The sequence below is a fragment of the Melanostigma gelatinosum genome, assembly GCF_949748355.1.
Source record: "Melanostigma gelatinosum genome assembly, chromosome: 22".
NCBI classification, from domain to species: Eukaryota; Metazoa; Chordata; class Actinopteri; order Perciformes; family Zoarcidae; genus Melanostigma; species Melanostigma gelatinosum.
In genome coordinates, this window is record NC_136655.1 from 6,717,463 (window position 1) to 6,741,398 (window position 23,936).

A 23,936-nucleotide genomic window follows, 5' to 3' on the forward strand; every position below is an offset into this window, starting at 1 on the left:
TGTTCTTACCATTATTGGTATCCTCTGGAATACTCTTCTCTTTCTGTATGTTCCTCTGCATGTCTCTCACTTTCCTTACTACCACGTGGACATTCACTCCCACAGATCAAGGCAGAAACATCAACCGGTCAGTTAAATAACGGTACACAACGGTCTAATCAAAGTGAACGCAGCCGGTGCTTTTCACCTCGTGAAGTAATCCGACGAAGTCTACCCTCTGCATGTCAGCGAGTGCAGAGCGGCGCTTTGAGAAGAATTTCAATCAGTCTGTCTCACTCCTACACAGCTAGTTGGCTTCTGGCTGTGTGGGAGGCCCACAGGACATTGCCATGGGCTGTATCTTCACAGATCTGGCACCCAAATTGAATCTCAAATGTAAAATATTCTGCAGTTGTTCCTTATCCACTTTTCCTTTCCTATATGAACTGTGTTTACAAACTAAATCTCTGCAAAGTTCCACAGAAAGCAAACAGCAAAAGCAACATGCCCAAAATCTGAAACAGGAGATGTTTATTATTATCAGCAGAGACGGCCTTTTTTAACCTACTGTACAAAAGACTATAGAGCGTGTAAAGTGTGTAAAGGGGTCAGAACATTAGCTGGTTCCGTTATTTTAACGTCTTTAGGTCCGGGTAAATTGAGATTTCTCTGTATTTTCTATCCAAGCAATCAACTATTTCTTTTTGCAAGTTAAAAAAAACGGTGGTGTACCATCTAGATGCAACCCCTCGCTGAGGGCATATGTGCAGGGCTATTTCTATCTAAAGGAGAAAAGGAAACACTAGCTAACCAGCTGCTGCTGTAGCTTCATACTTATTGTGTGCATATTGAAAGCACATACCAAAATGTTGAACTATTCTTTTAACATTTTATACAAAATGGGATGAACAAAGATGCCCCAAAGGCCTGATTCCTCCTGCATTCAACAGACGTAAACTCGTACTTTGCAATGTGAAACACATTGTCATTGCAATACTCCCATGTGTATTTCTTTCTCACTTCCTGACTCCTTTTCTCACTTTCTTTCTCACATTTTTCCTCACTAAGCAGTATATTCTTTGACACAGTTGCTCTCTGAGGACATCCATTTGCCCAAGGACTCATCAATCCCAGCATGCCTGGCTGGTTGCCCAGCTCTTTTTCCTAACTGCCGTCTACTCGTTTGCTGACCAGTCATCACTTTCTCATTTACAGCATCAAGGGAGAGGAGCTGATAAGCGGATGAACATGTACTTCCCATGTGATGACACAGACACATATTAATACATTTAAACACATTGATATTGTTTGTATCGAAACTCACTCACAATGTTTTTTTCAGTCTAAAGAAATACACTTACACATACAATGCAAATGCAAGTTCAGGTTTGAGATTGCAGTTTGTCTGCCAACATTCAAGTCCTTTTGAACGTCTGTACTTCAGTCAATATTATTTTCAAGAACACAGTTTCACAGTGTTTTGCTTGTATTGACGGTGACTCTTCAATGTCGACCCTTTTTGGGAGAAACATTGTAACATTTGGGATATTTTGAATGTAGTCCTGGCATTATGCATTCTTAGGAGCTAACTGTTGGTCAGGCACCTGTCCCATTGCTCCCTGAAGCCTACATAACCAACACACAGTAGGCCCGCACCTGTTAGTCTCATCGATGGGTGCCATGATGCTCTGCAGCTGCTCTGTTTACTTTTTGTATTTTTTTTGTATTGAGGACCTTACAAGTCCCGTTTGCTCTCGTCTGTCTCGTCTTTTGTTATTTCCATCTCTTCCCGCCTTTTTCCACAGTCTTATTGTTTTGTGGAGGCGTATTTGACAGTGAGTTTTGTTATTGTCTTATTTAAAATGAATGTGTGACAAAAATGAATTCATTATTATACTAGCATAATCTAACTTCTGTGATTAAGCAGTCACTAAGGTATTAACTTCCAGTTCAGTGGATTGACTTTCTTGTTTATTCGATGTTTAACAGCTTATATTTGCAAGCATTTCATTTGTATTTACTTTTTTCCCCAACTACACATAAGCGTCTCGCAGAGCTCCACAGGCAATTTCTATCAATTTAGCATCCATTAATTACAGATCAATAACCACCCGAACAGCTTTAAAAGAGGCGACTTACGACAAACGACTTACAATTCAGATTCTACACCGTAGGCACAGCTACAGGAGCAATTTTGGGATTAAGTGTCTTGCTCAAGGACGCATCGACATGCGACTATAGTGGAGCCTGAGCCGGGGATCGAACCGCCGATCTTCTGATTGGAGGACCCTGCGATCCACTTCGCCACAGTCGCCCCACACACACTCGCTCTCTCACACATGCACACATAGATAGACACACACACACAAACGTACTTACGGCTTCTCACTCATTTGAGACTTGGTTAAAAATGTGGGAAATGCCCGATGTCAGCACAGCGGCTTGTAAGAGGTCCTCTGAATTCCTGCATCAGCAGCTGTCAGGCATGCACACAGGGAGGACGGGGGCAGGCGCAGAAATGTATTCCACATTATCTGTACTGTGTAGGCTATTTCAGAAGCTACAACATGATTATATTTGCTTGTCTGGTTTATTTGTTTTCTCTCCTGCACTGAGGCACTGTGAATCGACCAGCTTCTGTTGATACAGACTTCTTTTTAGCCCCCCCCCCCCCATTAGACGGTCATGCACACACACAAATATCTATCAACCCTGACTTGTTGACATAAGGGTTAGTTTAACAACCCAACCGCTGCAGACCTGTGCTCATACACGCAAAAGCACACTCCGATACAAACCACAGACAGATACTACCACTCACATGTAATGTATGTAAATGTGCAGCAGCCAATACAGCACACACACACACACACACACACACACACACACACACACACACACACACACACACACACACACATCTTGTAATGCATTTGAGGTGGAAAGTGAGTGGCCCTGTTCATTGCCTTGGAAACGGCAGGCTGGCCAGTGGAGGTAGTAGCTCTGCAGCGTAATGATGTTATCACTGGACCCGGGTCAGTTCAGGACAGACCCCTACAGACCTACTGTACACACACCCACACACACACACAGTCATGCTGGCTGGTAATCGGCATTCTCCAAGGATGGAAAAAAAAGGTTTAAGTCAGAAAATTTGAAGTTTCCCAAAAATAATGTGTGACTGCGGTGTGAATTCTTGCTGCAGTATCAGCAGTATGCTGTAACTGTCGGGATGTAGAGGAATCTCACAAATCTATGAAGAAATATTTAAAGAGCTTCTTCTATTAGTTCCCCTGTAAAGTCTTTATTTAAACTCCCACACATTAAAACATTAACCACATTCAAAATGTCTTCGTTCATTCAAGAAAATCCTCTCATGGATTTCCCCCCAAAAATGTGTAGTAATTGAAAAAATATATTCAGCCCACACTTGTATGCAAATTGCATTTAAAGACAAAGCAACTTATATATTAAGTTGTCTTTCTTTTCATAGCGGATTAATTCCCCACTCACACTTTTTAGAAACATTTTTTTTTTTTAATAGACCAAATAGTTGATCAATTCATAAAAATAAAAAAACACCATCTGGAGATGGAGTTGTCATTTTTGCATCTATTACACTCTTGATTTACAACACGTGTTGTCTTTAGAGGTCTGTAATATCTAGTATCTCCGATTCCTGCTGTAAGGAAATGTCTTAAAAATGTCTTCAGTCGATGAGTAAAATACACTCAGACGAGCATTATTATACGTATTCATTCCACAACTCAGGTAGAAAGCAAAAGATGATTGTTACTTTCACTTCCGTGGACGTCTTTTTGTCAGTCTGTCAACGGTTGAAGTGGAAGAAACTTGTCTTCTGCATTATTACCCACATTACACCTCCACCTCCACAGTGGCCTCTGCTCTGTTTATTTTGCTGGTCACGGGGGCATTTATTTGACATTGTAGGGCCACAAACCGATCCCCATTCCAGCCCCTCATCCTTGCAATTCTGCATTCTTCCAACCCTTTTTCTCCTCCATCATTTCTTCAGTCACAGTGGCTGAGTTACACTAACCGAGACACTTCTCTCTCTCTCTTTCTCACTCACCACTCATTTTCTCTTTCTTCCTCTTTCTCTCCCTCCCCCCCTTATTAGTGGCCTTCTTCTCATTATTGTACAAAGTGTCCATCTCTTTTACATTGCAGCTATGTGAATGGTTGTTGTTCAGAAAACGGCATCTATACCTTGTGCTGATTGTTTTGTTTTTTTAAGGAATGGTGATGTTTGTATATGAGAACAAACATATCGACAATTAATAAAGACATGCTCGCCATTTGCATCTCTGTCTACCCAAAGTTACGAGAAGGAAAGTCTCTATCGGGTCCAAGTAGATATTGATTATCAGCCATTTTAGAGTCATGAGCCAATATCTGTTTTAATTAGCCACTTCAGCTTGGCTTTATGGAGGGCAATTTCGTCGCTAACATGTTAACATGGTCATTGTGGACATGTTAGCATGCTGAACTGTTTTTGTCCCGATCCAAGTGTCTTAATAATAGATCAACCTATTTTTGTGCTCTGATCCAGTTTTTAATAATTTTCAACATTCTGGCTTTCTATAATGTTCTGCATGTCTTTGGAAAGTGGATTGTTAGTTTGAAACCTGTGGCCACAGACACTGTATAAATAAACAGTTTCTCTTTCTGTAGCTGCTCCTTATTTCACACGTTGACAGTCATTAATATCGTGTGTGTGTGTGTATACCAGCATGTGTGTACATACTTGTGTGTGTTGGAATGTTAATGAGCCATGGGCATGTGTCTCTTAGTTATTTATAAAGTGTTTTGTGCTCAAGGGTAGGCACAACATCCCCCCCCCCCCTTTATCCTGTTACGTCCGTGTCCCAATGAGGACACAGCAGCGCTCCTGTTGCTTTCTAGGGTTGTCCTGAGTCTGTCAAAAAACCTGCATTCAGACACGTAAACATGTGAATGTGGAGATTACTTGTGTGTGTGTGTCAGCTGGGCTGTGAGAGTTGTGGAGTTGTGAGTGAGTGACGCTCCCTTTGATTCTATCACAGGGGTCACATCCTCTCTACAGGGGCACTGCTTCCTGTTGTGTTTCCATGGTGACGCTGCATACAATAAAAGGACAAGCTACTCTCTCATCCTTGAAGCCGTGTTTGCCTTACACGGCACCACATGGAAACAAACGCACTGAGACAAACGCACACACACACACACACACATGCTCAGGAGTACAGCGATCGTGCACACGTTTGCTCTGCAGCACATATTACATTATTCGCAACACAAGAGATTCGTCGAGTTACGAGTTTGTATGATCAATTAAGCCACGTCGGGCATGCCAGCCGTGTTAACTTACTAGAAAATAGGTCACTACATATATTGAGATATTCACCAATCACATCACTGTGGATTACCAGATGCAGCCACAGCATATCGGGACATTAGATGTTGAAAATTAACCGAGGGGATTTATAACAATAAAATTGTTTCTCATGATGTGTCTTATGTGACCAGATCAGAAGCTGCAGTGTTTTCACGCATTAGGGTGTAATTGTGTTGGACACAAAAAAATGCTGTCGTTGCTTTTGGTCTTTTCGAAACCTGTGAGCAAGAATTCACAGGCAATCTGTTTCGCTCATTTCCCGAAACTTTCAGTTTGTGTCGATGAATGTGAAAGATTGCAAAGAGCAAGATCAAATATTTCACGCAGAATAATGAATGAATTGTTGTGCTGCTAATCATAATCATTCCAGAATGTCAGCGCACACACACAGACGAGCACTGAAAGCCCTTTATAATCTTCAAATATCACAGAATTGCTTCGGCGGTGCTTATCGGCGTCCAGCAGTGCAAGATTTTGGTTGTAATGGATGCATTCAACTCACACTCGTATACTATAGTATTTATATTGTACTCCATTGCTATTTTATCAAATCCGTGTGTGTTGGGGGAGGTGGCTGCTGTATTGAGATGGCTGTGCAGGGAGCTGTTAAGCTCGGGGATGTAAAGCTGACTCTTACGACTAAAATGAGATGACCAGCAGCGTGTCTGTGTATTTCAGTGTGCATGTTCAACTGAGTGGATATCTGCAGGTGCTACATAAGTATGCTCATTTCTAACATGAGAACAGCTGTCATTTTCCTTAAATACGTTGAAATTAAGACATAGATTCAAACTAAAATATTGTCACCCCTGACGCCCCATTCACGTCTACCCACAAGTCAGCTGGTGTTTCATCTGAGGAGGAATCGACCCACGGGTGACTCTGCCTGTGATGACTCATCAATCACTGTCAGTAGTTAAACATCCAATCAGAGGGACCTTGCCAGTGTCACGTCCAATCCGATTGATGGGAGATTTTTCATCTTCCCGGTTTAATCAGACTGAAGATGTCAAATATCTCTCCAACCGAAATATTTCAATCTGTTCAGGGCCAAATAAGGACTTTAACGATGGAAGAGTTTGTCTTAGGTAGGTTCATGTAGAACAGGTTATAGATATTTTCAAACGCGTTGATGGTTTTCATACTGCACACAAATTACAGATCCAGACTTTGCTGTAGAGGGACTGACAAAGGAAACAGTAGTAGTATGGAGCAAATCAGATGCTCTCCTGTCAGCGCACACTCACACATATGGAAAAAGAAATGTCGATATTTTTCAAGTAAAAATGCCAAACATTGTATCCCACAAAATGTGATGATTTGCTGCTATTTCTTAGCTGACTGTAAATTAAATTTCTTTGGTTTTTGAGCTGTTTGTTGGACAAAACAAGCAAATTGACGACATCATTTTGGACTCTGAGACATGATGAATGGCATTTTATAGACAAAACAATCAATTGATAAACCAAGAATATAATCTGCAGAGTAACAGATAATGAAAAGAATGGTTAGCTGCAGCTCTTCATGTAAACAAATGCAATCATTTAAAATACCACATTCTGCTGCAGTTTTAATGATTCAGGAGGTAGATGTGCAGAGTGCCCGCTCTGCTTTTAAATTTTCACTGATGGAAACTGGTTCACTAGAGTAAAGGCCAGCAATGATTCAAATCTAAGGGCCCCAAGTACTCAAATCTGCTTTCAAAATGACAATAGATTGAGCATTATCCATTATGGTTTTTGCATTACTGTACTATGCAACAGTACCAATTTTGTAAAGTACTAATGAATTGCATCACGAGAGGGCCTTGGGGTTGCAGCCACACAATGTGTCAAGACTTGGAGAATGGACTGACATGACACTGGCTTTGCAATCTGAGGGTGTTAAATGGAAGTGTGATTTCACGGCCTTGCATTATCAGTGCCAAAAATTGAAGAGGGATTCTTTTGTTGTTGCAGGGAAGAATAAATGGTTGATGTACACACAAACAGGGAGAAGGCTTTGCATACTGTTGGATTCTAAGTACCGGTATAGTGCTGTCGCTGTTCCATACCTATACAGTTTGTTGACCTTTTCTTGAATTTAAGTGTCCTACATGCACAGGGAATCACACATGGCCTTTAAGCCCTCGCGCATGGTCGAATGGCAGAAAGCGAGGAACACTTAATAATAGTCACACTGTGGCACACAGGTTTATAAGGCGCTGTCTGCAATCTGAGGACTGCCATGTTACTGGTTATAATTTCTGTTTGGATCGCAATTACATAGAAAAGTAGAGCTGTAGGAGTTGGGAATCAAACAGTTCTCTGGCTGTGGTAGACATTAATACTTAAGTTGCCAATTCTACCAACTACACTGCGTTTTTGTAAAGCTTTCAACCCATTAATTAGAATAGAACAGTTGTCATTTTTGTGGACAGTTCAGGTGCCTGCTAAAACATCTGCTAAATTCTCACGTACAAGATAATGCATAAGGCACGTCACACATTAGCTTTTTATGTGGGAACAAAACATTAATGTGGTGAATCTTTTCGTTCGTCAATTACAAGCCGAAGATGTCGCAGTCCTCCTCCACAGCTTTCTCTGTTAGGTTGCTTTTTATCTACTGAGCCGTGAATGTATCCGCTTGTTCTCCCAATCTCTTTCTCATTTTCCCTGATAGTCACACTCACTATGTACCAACACCTATTTCTCTCAGACTGACTCACGATTCGCATGCTCACATGGTATTGTGCTGCCAGTGCATGATCGATTTTCTGGCACATTTGTGCCTACACACACACACACACACACACACAGCCCGAAGCTTTGCTATGTAATCGCACAAAGTATGTTGGAAATCTTTTTTTACTTTCACACCTAAAGGTTCATCCGCTCTTGCCCCACTCACCGATGACATTACCTCCAGTTTTGTGCACCGGCAGAAATCAATCGGCAGCCACTTAGAAGTGAGGGGGCTCTAATTAAATAAATGGAGTGCATCGTTGCAGGAGCTGAGGAAGGGGATGAGGAACGATTAAGAGTGCAGAGGGCAGTACAATCTGTCTTTTTGGGGAGCCCACCCTCGGTGCAGCCGTGAGTCAATCGCCCACTGAAACACCCTCTGATATACGCTTTTTCCTCACAGTCCATCAGGTGTGTGACTAAGCATGCTATTGTCAGTGTGACTGAGGGTGAGCCTCACTACTTCACCAGTCCCCCCCCCCCCTCCCAGCCACCCACCGTCCCTCCTACACACACACACACAGAGCCGTCCCTGTTCCCATCTGTCACCCGCTACTCAGCAGGCAGCAGTGTCGCCTGTCAAAAGTGCCGGTCATTGATTGCTACTGTAAGGTGGGATGGGCCCTGTGGTGTTGAATTTCGAATGACTGCAGTGAATTGTGGGTGCTGGTGTGGGCAGTGGCAGCTGTTTGGGTACAGTGCTCCCTTTGTAGGGGCCAGCTGACTCAAAGATCTCATCACGGACAGTTAATACTTAGCTGGTGGATCACAGGCTGATTCGTCCCAGCCAAATATAAGGTATGAACAGTAAATTGGCCAAATTGAAGGCTGCCCTAAAGATTTACTACTGCACTTCCAGCTCTGGGGACCCACAAGAGACGGATTGAAACAATAATAGTCGGAAATGAGGCAGCAGACTTATTTTGAATCCCTAGAGCTCCAAAAATACTGGATACACTTTTTTTATGAGGCTGTAAATAATCACTTCATACAAACATTTAATTTCCTCATGGACTGTACATCAGAAGCTGAACGATGAGATTTTCAATTAACTGATTTTGGGCACTGATATTTTTTTTTGGGGGGGGGGGGGGATTTATTGTTTCCATTCACTTCTTCGCTTTCCCATTGTGCATAGCTACTTGTGCAAACGCCTTAATCAGTTCACAGCAGCGTGCTATCTAAAAAACACAACACTTTTGTTTTTGGCCATCTGGAATGTATTCGCTCTCTTTTAGTTCTGTTTTTGGTCTCTACCAACTCCTGAGGGAAATATCTGGCTCTTCAGCTGCTAAATGCTCCACTGAGTTCATCGGCTGGTCGATAACTGTGTGTCTGCTGCTTGGTCCTGTGTTGTAGTAGTAGTAGTAGTAGTGTAGAGTGGGTTTACAGAGCTTCTTGGCTAAAAACAGCTGCATGTTGCGCCAGAGAAAGTTAAAACAAAATCTGTAGCAGGCGCTGACAGCTAAACAATGAACTAAAACTCACTCTAACGCACCCCATTCGGATGATAATACTTTGTAAATTCATCACAACAAGCAACTCCTTTCACACTGTCATTTGACACATTATAATAAAACATATTGATTATAGCAACTTTAAACTACTACTATCTACTGATAATTCTGCGCCTCCCCTGTCTTAATCGCAGTATTCCCTCATAAATGTATCCCGAGCCAGCTTGTCTCATCTGAGTGCCACCATGTTTGTTTTCAATGCGGCCGTGTCCGGGTGAGCATCATGTTCCGTGTTTTCTGAGAAAGGTTCGTTGGCCGACAACAGGAGAAGGATGAGGAAAAGGAGGCTAAGGCCGAAGTAAGTCTCCATGTCCCTCACATCCTCAGGTTACTCACCAGCCTCATTCATTATTGCTGGCCCTAATCCATTATCGATGAGCAGGTACAATGCCACATGGCTCCAGAACCGACGCTCCCAATGCTCTCTCCTTCCACCACTAACACCACTGCCATCGCCGCCCTGCCAGAAACCTCCACCACCACCACCACCACCCTGGAGCTTCTTTACCATCGCTCTGGGCTGTGACCTACATAAACGGGAGCAGGGACGACATCTTGGAGAGGTGGAGGAGAGACGAGATGGAAAACAAGAGGAAAGAAGTGGAGGATTGAAATGATGCAGAGCAGTAATTCAACAGCAGGGTGATAAGACATACAACGGGAGGAATGTGTGTGATGATTAAAACCCCCTAAAACAAGCCCTCACATTTATTTATTTATTTATTTTATTATCAGTTGATCGTTTCCATTTCACATCAGCACACCACCGTTTGTACCTTGACCAAAGAGTCGATCCATAATGATAGCGATTAGCGTGCAGTAAAACTGGCTCTGTGCCAGCTTTCAGCACATCGAACGTTCAGGATGACAACATGATGACTTGCAGCCTCACACCAGTCTCCTCTCTGTCCCTTTTTTTCCCTTTTATAGCAAACTGTTCCTCGATGCTACTGCTCTGGGGAATGCATTTAGTCACTGCTGCCCTGGATTCGACAGTCAAGAGGCACTTGTTTGACATTGGGAGGTAAACTGGGAAGAACCCATGTTTCATGCCAGCCTGGAGCAAGTCAGCGGTCTTGGCCAGACCTTGAAAACAGACGTGCAGTAATACAGGAGACTTCAAATACTACAACACATTCAGCTGAAAATGTCTCGCATAAAATGGCAAAAGTCTGATATTGTAGTCGTACCATCAAAGATAAATGATGGTGTTGAATATAGTTAAGTCACTTAACATGCCAGTGAGTCTCACACTCTCAAAACCAGGCCTCGTTTAAGTATCTTCTTTTAACTATATTGAATTTAGCCAGGCTATGGTGTGCATGGCTTTTAGTTTGTGGAGAAACAATATGAGGCCAGACTGCCGCAAAAAAATGGTATTATGCAGTAAGATCCCATAACTTGTCAGTGACAGGTTTTATCTCTACAACTGCAGTCAGTGCTCATTAACAGCCATGTGTCCTGCCAAGGTGTCCTTGAGGAAGATCCTGTAAGTCAGTGAGGACAAGCTTGTCAGATAGATGCCTGAAATATTCATGTAATATATATCCCATCCCAGTTCTGGCTCTCTGTGACAACTCTGCCCACTCTTCCCACTTTATTTTAGGGAGCGAGGGTATAGCTCCAGCGTTAGCTCAGAGTTGCCATTACTTATTTGGACTCTGTTCTCATGGAGAGACTGACTCTTCTGAGTGTCTTTGTAACTGGGCTATTTGTGCTGAAAGTAGGGTATAGCCCTCATTAACTAGGCTGTGAGAAGACTACTCCACGAGGCTTCGTGTTATGTGGTTAACGTAAGGACTCGAAACCTGGAAAGCTAACCCTGGTCCTTCCAAAAGTGATGAAATCTGCCTGCCGTTTAAGCTCACTAAGTAACAGCTCATATCTTGTTTCTTTTATACGCACAAAAACCAAAGTAGGAAGAGTGGACTATTCACTGTTTTTATGGGGGGTTATTTGGCTGGATCTCGTAATATCCTAGAGTGTTAAAGACATAGTCTTTTGATTGTTCTACATGTCAAACTAATGAGATATTGCATGTTGATTTGTGAACTTTTGAGCTGCTGCTTGGCGGATTCTGTTGACTTTGGACAGAGCCAGGCCAAACTTACACCAATTTACATCCAAAACATCACAATTCATGATTTTGACTGGTACAAAGATTCTTTTCCTGAGAGTTCATCAGAAAGAAGGTGGAAAATCATCGTCAGCCCTTCAAAATGTCACACCTTTTATTCATGTTATTTTCACCCATTTTATTTTTTTTCCTTTGACACTGAATGTGTGAGTGGACCAGTCATCTACCACAGCAGTATTACTCAGTTCAGCTCACAGGACACTTTCCCGAGCTCGAGAAACAAAGGCCAGTCTGTTTCTATGGTTTCTCACATACTGGAGATCTGAGTGGAATTTTGCATAGACGAGGCTTATGGACAGACTGCACCAGCCGCCATCTAACGAATACCAAGGAGAGGTTTGATGACGGAGAGAGCAACTTCAATGCTCCTTGACTGAATGTGAGCCATTCCACAGACACTATTTACAGTTGATGTGTCAGTGTCGCTCATCAGTGAAATGAGGCTTTATCTTTACGTCACAGGTGGCATGGAGGGGGAAAAAGCCTTCCGAGAACAAACGTGGATGCCTCCTCCACAAACAGAATACACACAATCATTCATCCACACACACACACACACACAAACTCTGGCCCTCCCATAGGTCAAAACAGGAAGCCCACCAGAAGAGCTTTGACAAACCTTTCTCCAGGCTCCTGATGCATCACACATTTCTACAGACACACTGCATTGGAAACCTCCTGCCTTGTCCTTTACATGACACCCTAACAGAGAGGAACGTTTCCATTAAGCGTCCGACAGCAGCTGAAGGTTGTGACTTTAGAGGAGAGGGAAGGCTAAAGGACGAGAGAGGAGGAGGCAACATTTATTAGTACAATCAAACAAACAGAATGTGCTTAAAGTGAATTGTGCAGTCTAGCAAGTAAACATTTCTGGAAAGGACGGATGAAAGGAAAACCAAGCAGTCTGTCGAAAAAGGTCATCTGTGCCAAAATAAATCCGAGAGAGTTTGTAATTAATAACAAAACAGCAGATGGTACATTTGTAAGGACCAAGTGCTTTTTCAAATGACATGCTCGGCATCACACGTGTTATGACTCAGAGGAGTTGAACCACAGCCTTGTTGAACCTTGTTGGTGTGTTCTGCAATGTAATTGGAAGGCACGTTGTGTTCTTTATAAACCTAAGAAGAACAAACTGACTTCCTGAATTGCAGCGAACCAGGTCAAAAACAACTGAGATTTCTCTGCTCTCTGAGAGTGAGCCTTTTGAAGAGGAGTACTCCTCGCCCAAACCACAAAAGTGAAGCCATTAAATGATTAGTCATGCAGCTGATGATGCTCCAAGAGATGGACACAGTTGGTTGTAACCTTGAACATTTCTGTTTGGGTGGAGAAATTGCTTTAAACTGTTCTGTGTCATCTTGACAGCCATAGTAGTTGGTAATTTGTCATTTTAACCCGCAAACTAAACAGAGTTGTTTCGTTCTTTCTGCCGAACAAAAGTTCCCTCTCTGTGGTCTCTCAATCAGGAACGGAGAATCCAAGTTATAACTGCCTCTGGCTCTGTGCGCCATTTCTGTCGCAGCAATGTCGCAAAGCAAAGTTTTCCCCAGACAGGCCCAACGTAATTGGAACAGTGGATAGAGGGGTGGACACAGACACACAGATACAGGTCATTACATTTACCACTAAGCATCTCCATAAGCCCAAACAGGCATATCTGACATATCCATCTGCTATAGGATCATACTGGATCTGCCCCACTCTCTCTCTCTCTGTGTGCCAGTGGTGATGATGACGGGGACATGACATGTAACTCAGCAGGGCTATGAATTTACCCACATTTACGTCTCTTCTGGAGCAATATGCCCTTTAATCCTATAAGGAGGATATTTTTGATGGACTGTGCCTGGTGTTGCCCACATATTAAAGATCGTCCCTATTTTTTCTGCCTCCATCTTTGAGTGCATCAGTTCAATTACATGTTTTGTCGAAAAGCTTGAACATGCTTGTTTCACACTGCTTGAGTTATGATGCGTGTTGTTGGATTATTTTTCGATATTAGTGCCAATACAATACCTGATTTCTGTCTTATTCTGTTCACATCACATTCGGCTTCCCTTTGAAACCATTCACCTCTCTCTCACACGTATGTTGTTTTCTTCCCTATGGTAGGAAGGTCAAGGCCATTACATACTGCAGGGCAAGGTGTGTGTTTGTGTGTGCATCATGAGTGTGTGCTTCTAGGGTCCTGTTGCACCAAGAATCGTGGGCCTTCGTCTGTAACTCTCTCTTCCTCGCCCTGCCTTCTTTCCCTCCCAGGGGAAAAGCCGCCATGCGAAAGGGAAGAAATGGGGTGTTCAAAGTTCAAAGTTCAAAGTAGCTTTTATTGTCAATTCTTGCATGTCAGGACATATAAGGAATCGAAATAACGTTTCCCACTCTCCCACGGTGGAACATAAAGTGCAGCACAACACATAAAACATAAAACACTTCCTAGGCTAAGTGAAGACAGATATCCTAGTTAAAACATATACTATACTACAATAAAACATTCAATACACATAAAAACGGGAAAAGTGGGCAATTAATGTAATAAATAATTAATAATGTAGGGGCAGGTGGGCAATTGATATAATAATGATGGGAAAATGGGCAATTAATATAATACTGTGTGTGTATGTGTGTGTGTGAAAAGTGGGCAATAAATATAATATAAATATAAATATGAGTACATATTTACAGTACTTCTGTACTTTCAGCTTCAGCTTCCCTCAGGCTGGAGGATATGATTGGGGGGAGTGAGGGGAGAGAGTTCAGTGTCCTGACAGCTTGGTGGGTAAAACTGTTCTTTAGTCTGGTGGTGCGGCAGCGGAGGCTCCTGTACCTTCTTCCAGAGGGTAGGAGGCTGAACAGACTATGTGCAGGGTGACTGGTGTCGCTTGCAATTTGAATGGCTTTCCGGGTGAGGCGGGTGGTGTATATTTCCTGTAACGAGGAGAGTGGGGCACCGATGATCTGTCCGGCTGTCTTTACAATGCGTTGGAGTGCTTTCCTGCTGTGTTGGGTGCAGCTACCACCCCACACAGTGATGCAGCTGGATAGGATGCTTTCAATGGTGCCCCTGTAAAATGATGTCAGCACTGATGTGGGGGCTTTTACTCTCTTCAGCTTGCGAAGGAAGTAGAGGCGCCGCTGGGCTGTCTTTGCCAGTGATGCGCAGTTGGTGGCCCAGGAGAGGTCGTCAGTGATGTGCACCCCCAGGAATTTGGTGCTTTCTACTTGCTCCACAGCAGCACCATCGATGGTCAGTGGCAGGTGTACAGTGTGGCGTCTCCTGAAGTCAACAACAATCTCCTTAGTTTTGGTGACATTCAGCAGGAGATTGTTGTCGCTGCACCACGTGGTCAGAAGGTTGACCTCCTTCCTATAGTTGGTCTCATTGTTCTTGGTGATGAGACCAACCAGAGTGGTGTCGTCTGCGAACTTCACCATGTGATTGGTGCTGTATGTAGGTTCGCAGTCGTGAGTCAGCAGGGTGAAGAGCAGGGGGCTGAGCACACAGCCTTGTGGGGCCCCAGTGCTTAGGGTGATGCTGCGTGAGGTGTTGTTGCCGACACGTACTGCTTGTTGCCTCTCACTGAGGAAGTCCAGGACCCAATTGCACAGTGGGGTGTTGAACCCCAGCTGGTCCAGTTTGCAGATGAGTTGTTGTGGGATTATGGTATTAAATGCTGAGCTGAAGTCTATGAAAAGTATTCTTACATACGAGTCTGCTTTTTCTAGGTGGGTGAGGGCTGGGTGGAGAGCAGAGCAGATTGCGTCCTCTGTGGAACGTTTTGCTCTGTATGCAAACTGAGAGGGATCCATGGTGGGGGGGAGGATGGACTTGATGTGGGCCATGACTAGCCGTTCAAAACACTTCATAATGATGGGGGTCAGTGCCACGGGGCGATAGTCATTGAAGCAGGATGGAGCCGGTTTCTTGGGTACAGGTATGATGATGGAGGTTTTGAGGTGTGATGGGACAGCAGCTTGACTCAGAGAAGTGTTGAAGATAACAGTGAAGATATCTGTTAGCTCCTCTGCGCAGTCCCTTAGTGTGCGGCCTTGGATGTTGTCTGGGCCTGTTGCTTTTCGGGGATTGATGGTGGAGAGTGCTCTTTTCACACTTGCAGCAGACAGGCACAGGGCCTGGTCGTGGGGGGAGGGTGAGGTTTTCTGTGGGCTAGTGGTGTTTGTTGATTCAAACCGTGCGAAGAAGCTGTTGAGGTCGTTCAGCAGAGAGATGTTGTCATCACAGGTCTGTGAAGCAGGCTTGTAGTCCGTTATGGTCTGGATGCCCTGCCACAGGCTGCGTGTGTCTCTGCTGTCCTTGAAGTGGTTGATGCTTTTTTCAGAGTAGTCCTGTTTTGCTTTTCTAATGCCCCGGGACAGGTTGGCTCTCGCTGTTTTCAGGCCATTTCTATCTCCGGCATTGAAGGCTTTGTCTCTGGCCCGCAGCAGCTGATGGACGGCCCCTGTCAGCCAAGGCTTCTTGTTAGCCCTAGTGGTGATGGTCTTTTTAGCCGTTACATCATCTGTGCATTTCCGGATGTAGGAAAGAATAGTGTCTGTGAGCTCCTCATTGTCTATATTGTTATTGTACGTGGCTGCATGTTTGAACATGTCCCAGTCTGTTGTAGCGAGACAGTCCTTGAGAGCAGATCTTGATCCTTCGGGCCACACTGTGATCTCTTTTCGAACCGGTTTTTTTTGTAAAGGGCACTGAGTTCCCATTGGATCGCCTCCTCTATGCCCCCATCTGTGCCCAGTCCATGCCACTCTGCTTTGGACATTGCAAAAGCTTTGCACCGGCTTGTGGAAGCAAGCACTTTCAATGTGCCCCTTCTCTCGCTCTCTGCACATTCTGTGGGTTAAGCAAAAATCAGATGTGGTACTGTAATTAAGTTGCCATTAATTGTTTTGCCTGGTCCCCCCTGGCACTGCTCACACTTTGGGGGACGAGAGCAGCACATTTATAGGGCTGATGGGCTCCACGCCTTACTGAACAACTAAACAGTGAAAAGGATTCTAATTACTGCCTGTCCGAAGTCACCTCTGGAAGAACGCGAACTAGTCGCCTCCGTCTAGCTGCACGTAAGCCGAAACATTTCTTCTCTTTTATAAATTCTCCCTTCTATCAATAAATCACGTATAAACACCTTAAACTGTTACGTTTTCTCATCAAGTGCACATTACGTCTAGTCAGCTTGTTTTCGAGCCTTAAACAGACACAACGCCTGACTCTGCACTATTTCTGTTCATTTTGCGTGTTCATTTCCGTTGGACTCTTAACGGCAGTGTTTTCCATGAGTCTAAATGTGAAATCTCAGGTGGTTTGAGTGCCTTGGCCATAATTGAATCAAAGCTATTTATACGCCCAACATTTTTATGACATGTAAATACACTTTCCAGCTCCACCGCTAGCCAAGCTAAATGTAAATATAGCAGATATCGACGGAAAACAGGCCATGGAAAACATGTCTTAGAAGGCAGTGGCACTTCCCCCTCAACCCTGCTAACACCCTTCTACTGCTCCATTATGACTTCACACACACACAAGTTTATATGGTGATGGCAAACTATAACCATACACCCTTCCACTCACCCACCCTTGCATTGGGCTGGGTGGGTCGCTGTCCTGACAAAGTCTAACCTCAATGGCCACTTGAGGTGAATTATTGTTTGCGAGTGGAAACTTGGCTAGATAATCTCAATGCTGCTGGCTCAGGGCTGAGTAAGACCACTGTCTTTTTCCCTGCACACACACACACACACACCCTATGCACACACATATCTTTTGTTTTACCATCTCTATTTCCAGTCCACACTTATTTGCTGACTCTTGTCTGTCCTGTCAGTTTTTGCTCCGTCTTTCTCTTCCTTTTCTGCAACTTCTGTTTCCCTATTTTTTTTTTTTCTGTTTCTCTCCGCTGCTCTTTTCCCAACAACTCTGGCCTTTATCCTACAGGCCATTCACCTCTCTGTGGCTGCCCTCGCCATTGCCTGCAGTAAATTCCAGGGGCAGTTGGAAACACAAACATGCACAAGCCTAGGGCGAGCAGCTCAGTCATGATAGACCCCCTCCTTACCACCGCCGCACCTTCCACCACCACCTCTCTCTCAGCTTTCCTTCACACAAGCAGTCTTTGTGTGTGTGTGTGTGTGTGTGTGTGTGTGTGTGTGTGTGTGTGTGTGTGTGTGTGTGTGTGTGTGTGTGTGTGTGTGTGTGTGTGACTGCTCCACAGGGTCTCCCTTCAGAACTTCTCTTAGATGTTTACCTGCTTCGTAGGTGCAATTCGTGCGTCTGTGCCTCCAGTTGCTTTGCCAGTCAGCAGAGTGCGTGAATGTTAATCATATAATTGATGATTCCTCCAGCAGACATAAAGCAATGTTTGGACTCTTGTGGATTTCAGGGCAAATGTGATTACAGTAATTGTGGCAGACTAATGACGTGTTGGATAAGAAAGGTTTGTTATTACAATGTGCGAGGCCCATTCTTAATATAAACTTTGTCTGATTGATATGGCTACTGTCCTGCTGGAATAATAGGTCTAACAATAAGGCAATCAAGATGTCTCATTCTCCAAACTAAGAAATGCAAGCACAGATTTGGTTAACAACAGGACTTTTAATTTAATTTGCAATTGGAAAATTCTCACACATCATCACCCCCCGATCAGAGGTCTTTCTCTAAAGTATGCAGCACAATTTTTCCTCTACCTCTTCAAAAAAAAAGGAAGCCCCTCTCCTGCTCCACGTCCAACTCTTTGGTAATGTGCTGAGCCAGTGGAAAGTCCAACGTACATTCAAGAAGCAAAGTGGTGTCGAAAGATCGGTTTTCATACAAGCCTGTCCTCCCTGATAGGACCCGATTGTGTAAGTCGAGTAATGAAACATCTTCACGTTTGCATTTTTCCACTTGCCCTGGCTCATGATCTCCAAGTGCACCATAGGCATTTCCACTGCAGTCATGTGTTTATTTTAGAAATTGTTGAGGAAATAACTGATAATCTCTCTGTGGCTCGTGATTTATTGTTTCCATTCACTTCTTCGCTTTCCCATTGTGCATAGCTACTTGTGCAAACGCCTTAATCAGTTCACAGCAGCGTGCTATCTAAAACTGTGATAAGACGGCGAGTCTGCAAGTAAGTTCCTCTCTCACAGCAGACGCACTCACGCGTTGCCAGTTGCTAGACACTCTTCGACTGAACCTGTAATTATTTGTCAAGTCATCTTGTCTCTTAGTGTGTCGAGCTCTATACCCCAGTAATTAAAGTTCTATGTTGGGATGAACACACAACCACGGCTATCAATTTTGCCAACACTTTTGCCCACTTTTTGTTCTCTGCAACATCCTTCTCTGTGAAACCATGCGCTCTCTTTCAACCTAAATGAATTAAGTGTTTCTGTTTTGAGTGTGTTTTAATAAAAGTTACCCTGAGGGCGATGTCGCCTTTTGGGAAAGTTTTGGCGTGTATTCTCGAGACAACAGGAACAACACATTAGCATGCAAACAGGCTAATGACACTTGACATTTACAGCAGTTCACAAGATGCTCCAGAGCATATGGCAAATTTCCATGAGAAACTGAGTCAACAGCAAGACTCAGACAACAGATGTTGGGGAAATAATTGGTGTCTCCAATTTAAGATTTAAAAAAAAATGTGAAATAAGTTTTTACGCAATGCTTCATTTCCTGAGATTTCTGCTCCACCCTCTGTTGGAGATGCATGTTCTGTTTTTTCCCCACAAGCAGATAATTAATTCTCTCCATTAACAAGTCAAAAGACCAGACAGCCAACAGAATGTTGTGTGGATACATTTCAATGAAATAGCATGACATTTTGGGAAATGTGCTTATTCGCGTTCTGGCTGACAGTTAAATGGAGAGATGGATGTCATATCTAAAAATCAAATGTAAGAAGGAAGATAAACAGACTGATGGACAGAGACAATTGGGCGGCATCAGTGTCATGTTAGAGGGACATCTGCCCAGGGTTGGCCAAACACAAAGCACTGCAGGCTGCCAATCAGGAAGCCACCAAAACCACTGACTAGGAACTGTAAAAAAAAAAAAATGGCAGACGTAAAAATAGGGCTCGTCTCTACTTCGGCACTTCAGGGTTTGAAGGTCCACGGAGCAACGCCTGTTTGCCAGTCCCAGCTCAGCTGAGGCCTGTTGGATGTGCGAGAAAAGCATCAGCATTGCTTGCTGTGCAACAGCTCTATGGTTTGAAGTTTGACAGCAGGAGATTGACTGACAGCGAAAAATGTGTGAAGGGTGCGGGGAAGCATATGTGACACCCACACTCAACTGACTGCATCATCTCACTGATGGTTGGTTTTGCAAACATTGGTCAAAATTCCACTGGTGTTACTTTAATTTTTTTAACCACAACTAAATGCTACCATATTACATAATCCAGGGTTAAATATATATCTATCTATCTAGAGACTGATTGTTTCTCTTTCCACTTTTGACTTAACCATATTGCACAAGTCAACTTACATCATTTAAGTTTTTCCTGCTTCTTCTCTACTTTCTAAATCTCTTTTTCTACCTTTTAAGTCGACAAGTTCTGAAACAACATTTTCTAACTGAATTTAAATTGCGCACAGGCATACAGATGTTAAACTTTCCCCCTGTTTACAAATCTGAGGCGAGAAAAGCTTCTGTGCACTTGAGACTGTTGTGTTAATGATGAATCCCATTATGTCAAGACAGCAAGTATATTACACTGTGACCTCCACCTAACTTGTTTTCTGTTTATCATCTACCACCACTCGTGTCTTCTTACACCGTATGGTCCACCACCTAGTTAAGATAAAGTCGTTTGTCAAAAGGCAGTGTCTTTACCTGACGTGGTTCGTGCAAAGAGATATCTGATGTATTATTCACCTTGACTGAAGAAATGCTGTCACTATCGTGCACATATTGAACTTTGTATTTTTAATTCATTGACTTCTGCTCATTGTGCTTTGCACCTCATCTAAGGGAATGGTTCAAATGAAAGATTGACCTCTGCTTACATTGGAATGAAATTCAGTTAATTTCACTGTCTGTTGGTCCCGGTTATATGAAGGCTGATTGCCAAGTGTGTGACTCCTTCTCAACAGGACCAAAGAACCGCGAAGAATAGAGGCATTGAATCCGAAGAAGAAGAAAAGCGCTACGTAATGGAAATAATGACGTCAGGTTTGATTAGGCGCCGAGGGAAGAGCCATGTATAGCCTAAGACTAAGTGGCACGCAGACTGCAAAAACGATGCAGCAGTGAGGTTTCGGGTTTGTGCTCTTTACAGGCTGCATCATATGATGGGCTTGAACTGTTGAATAATCCTGTTATTATAAATCGACACAGGAGTAAAGGGGGAGTACTGGGGGGGGGGGGGGGGGGGGGGGGAGATCATGACGTAACCGTTTCCATAGGCGACTGATATGTCTGCTAAACCAATGAGAATCCACACCAGTGGTCCATACCCATCCTCCTTTTGACGTGCATCACATGTCCCCGGCGGTGTTGTGACAGAGAGGAACCAGGCGAGGCAAGATAGTTCCCGTTAACCCACTTCCGCCTTGGTCAAACTCTGCGTTACAGATACTGGACCATGTTATCGTTTAGCTTGTTGTGTTTAACGTTGCGTCCCGTACATGTTCGTGTGTTACGCTTAAGTTAAAAGGGATGATAGCGTTACGAGAGAAACACATTTTATTTTATTGAATTATGATTATAAACAGGTATCTTGCACCTTTTCTATAATAAAATTGCCTTTTATGAATAATTTTAATCATTGGGATTATTTAGATGAGTTTGCTTTTTAACCGTTATAAGTAAACCTTTACAACGCAGTTTTACGCACATGTCACGTGGTTTCCGGTCCAGTGGACATGGGTTTTCCATGGGCTCAGTCGGGAGTGTAACTATCTTGACTGCTCTGGCGGGAGACTTCGTCTGTGCTTGTGACAGCGCAGTGGGCGGGATTTTACCTCAGATCACGGGAGAGAGTCTAGTCTCTGGTGAGACTGAGGGGAAGTTACAGAGAGAAAGGGACCTGGGGTGCTCTTCAGAGAACGGAGTGAGTATTTTTGGTAATTTCTGTGCTAGCGCGACAAAATGCCGCAAGACGAGGGCTGCTTCCAAGTGTTATATATGTTGCATAGAAAACCCTGACCGTTTAAGTCTTCATTTACGTGTGCAAGCACCAGCGAGGGCCAGCCACCGGTGGGTAGCTGCCCGGGTTAGTTAGCTTTAAACCAAGCTAACATCGTTAGCCAACGTTATATCTTGGAGAGATCCTGACATTGGGCGTCTATTTTTCCAACCCAGGTACCTAATCAGCCAGGATGCTACCAGGTTTCCTTAAATTATGCTTGGATAACATTGACTCGTGCATTACCCTGGGCGAAGTTCTCCGACTTGTCACGCTTTTAGAAGTACCCTTTGCTTTGTGCATTTCACTTATTTTGAATCAGCATAAGCTAACGCCTGGGAGCTAACGTTAGTTGGCTAACGCTGTGCGCGAACCTGGAACGCTGTGGGGTTTTTTTTTTTTTACGTTTAACTCCACGCTACAGTCTCTCGTGGACGCTTAGACATTTTCATCATTTGGAAACTGCATGTGAAATGTCGATTGCAGCTTAAATTGAGGACTCGTATAACGTCATGCAAAGGTTACCTGTATTTGATTCTAACGTTCAAATCCCCGAGTTACAGCGGTGCCGCGTTACGCGAGATGTCATCAGAGTCTATTAAACGTTACGTGGATTCCCCTTTACTGGCAGTGAGATAACGCTAATGTGGTAAAGTAACGAGTATTGGACTCTGACGCCCTGCGTTTGCTCACGCGGACAATTCGGGGAGCTCGCGGAGGGGCACCCGTGTAAGCACATTGAAGTTATTGTGTCGGCTGACTGTCTCTAGAGAGGATACAGCAAATGTTTAATTTAATGAAGATCATGGTGTCAAAGTTACGCATCCATTCGTTGACTATCATTTGGTGTTGGATACATTATAACGGAATGCACCACCCATACCCCCCCCCCCCCTCAGCTTTCCACCTATTGTAAGGTGATTATTAACGCACTCGCGAGCTTTTTATGGGACAATTTAATATAGCGCCGCACTCGCTAACATCGCCTGCACGTTTCCAGGTTGATGTGGAGTGCAGCCACTGAGCACCTTTTGGTGTCTAGTTGAAGGGATCACTCCTTATCCAATTAAATAGCACCAGGATTTGCTGCAGCGCCAGCAGTTGTCTTCCTGTGTTTGTGTAACGACTTGTGCTCCCACGGTGGTTTGCAACTAGTGTTTAAGGGAATCGACTGTGATTCAATGAGACAAGGTGTCACTGTAGAATAGTATAGTTATAATAGACATGTAGCATAATATGGTCAGCTAAGCTTTTACCTGGCCGAGCCATAAAGTCGAAATACCTTTTTACCTCAATGTAATGGTGGCAATGGTAATATGTCTGAATTCTCTAGAGTTTGCTATGATAAATCTGATATTTCATGTCTAGATTCAGAGATTCAATCAAACCACTACCTTTGAACTCACTCAAGTCACTCAAGAATGCCAAAATATCCTTTCTTATTTCTTGCTATAACATGCTTTTTCATATACTGGCAGACTATTGCCAGGTACTGCTCACCCTGAAGGATATGAGTCAGTAGTTTTCACACTTATTTTTAAAAATAAGGCAAATGGTAGTATCTCAGAGGCACAATCAATCGACCTCCTCGCCTGTGGGGTTCAGTTTGATTGTGTTTTTCCCTTCTTGCATTTCTAGACTTACAAGAAAACTCTGGGTTTTCATTCTCTATTAAGTGCACACAAGGGTTAATTAGTCATGCTGGAGAGTGTGTGATTCCTACTAATTAACAATCATAGCTCGCTGTTAAAATAAGTGCTGTTTGCTTCTCGTGGCGAGGGAGTTTTTAGTGGTCACACAGCGAGAGTCACTGCGTAATGCAGTGTACTGAGTACACTTTCTTCCAGGCAGTTCTCGCCTGTCGAGTCTGTCCCGAACTCATCACGGATGAGTTCCCCTTTCAGCAGCTTGACATGCCCATTGTCACGCTCTGCACTTCAGTCCACTACAAGCTTGGCATCCAGACAAAAAGTGATATTTAGTATGAAACATTATTTTGGAGACGAGCATTGATCGGTCAATAATCTAAGGTGACATTGAGTATGG

At 43.6% G+C, this 23,936-nt stretch overlaps 1 protein-coding gene across 2 annotated transcripts in view; it reads left to right on the plus strand.

The window, feature by feature from the left end:
• Positions 1-21,766: 21,766 nt before the first annotated feature.
• atp2b1a (ATPase plasma membrane Ca2+ transporting 1a) overlaps positions 21,767-23,936 on the plus strand; it is a 32,879-nt gene continuing 30,709 nt past the window's right edge. For both annotated transcript variants that reach the window (XM_079294084.1, XM_079294085.1), the window contains exon 1: positions 21,767-21,815. The gene's annotated coding sequence lies outside the window, so the exon portion shown is untranslated. The remainder of the gene's footprint in view (positions 21,816-23,936) is intronic.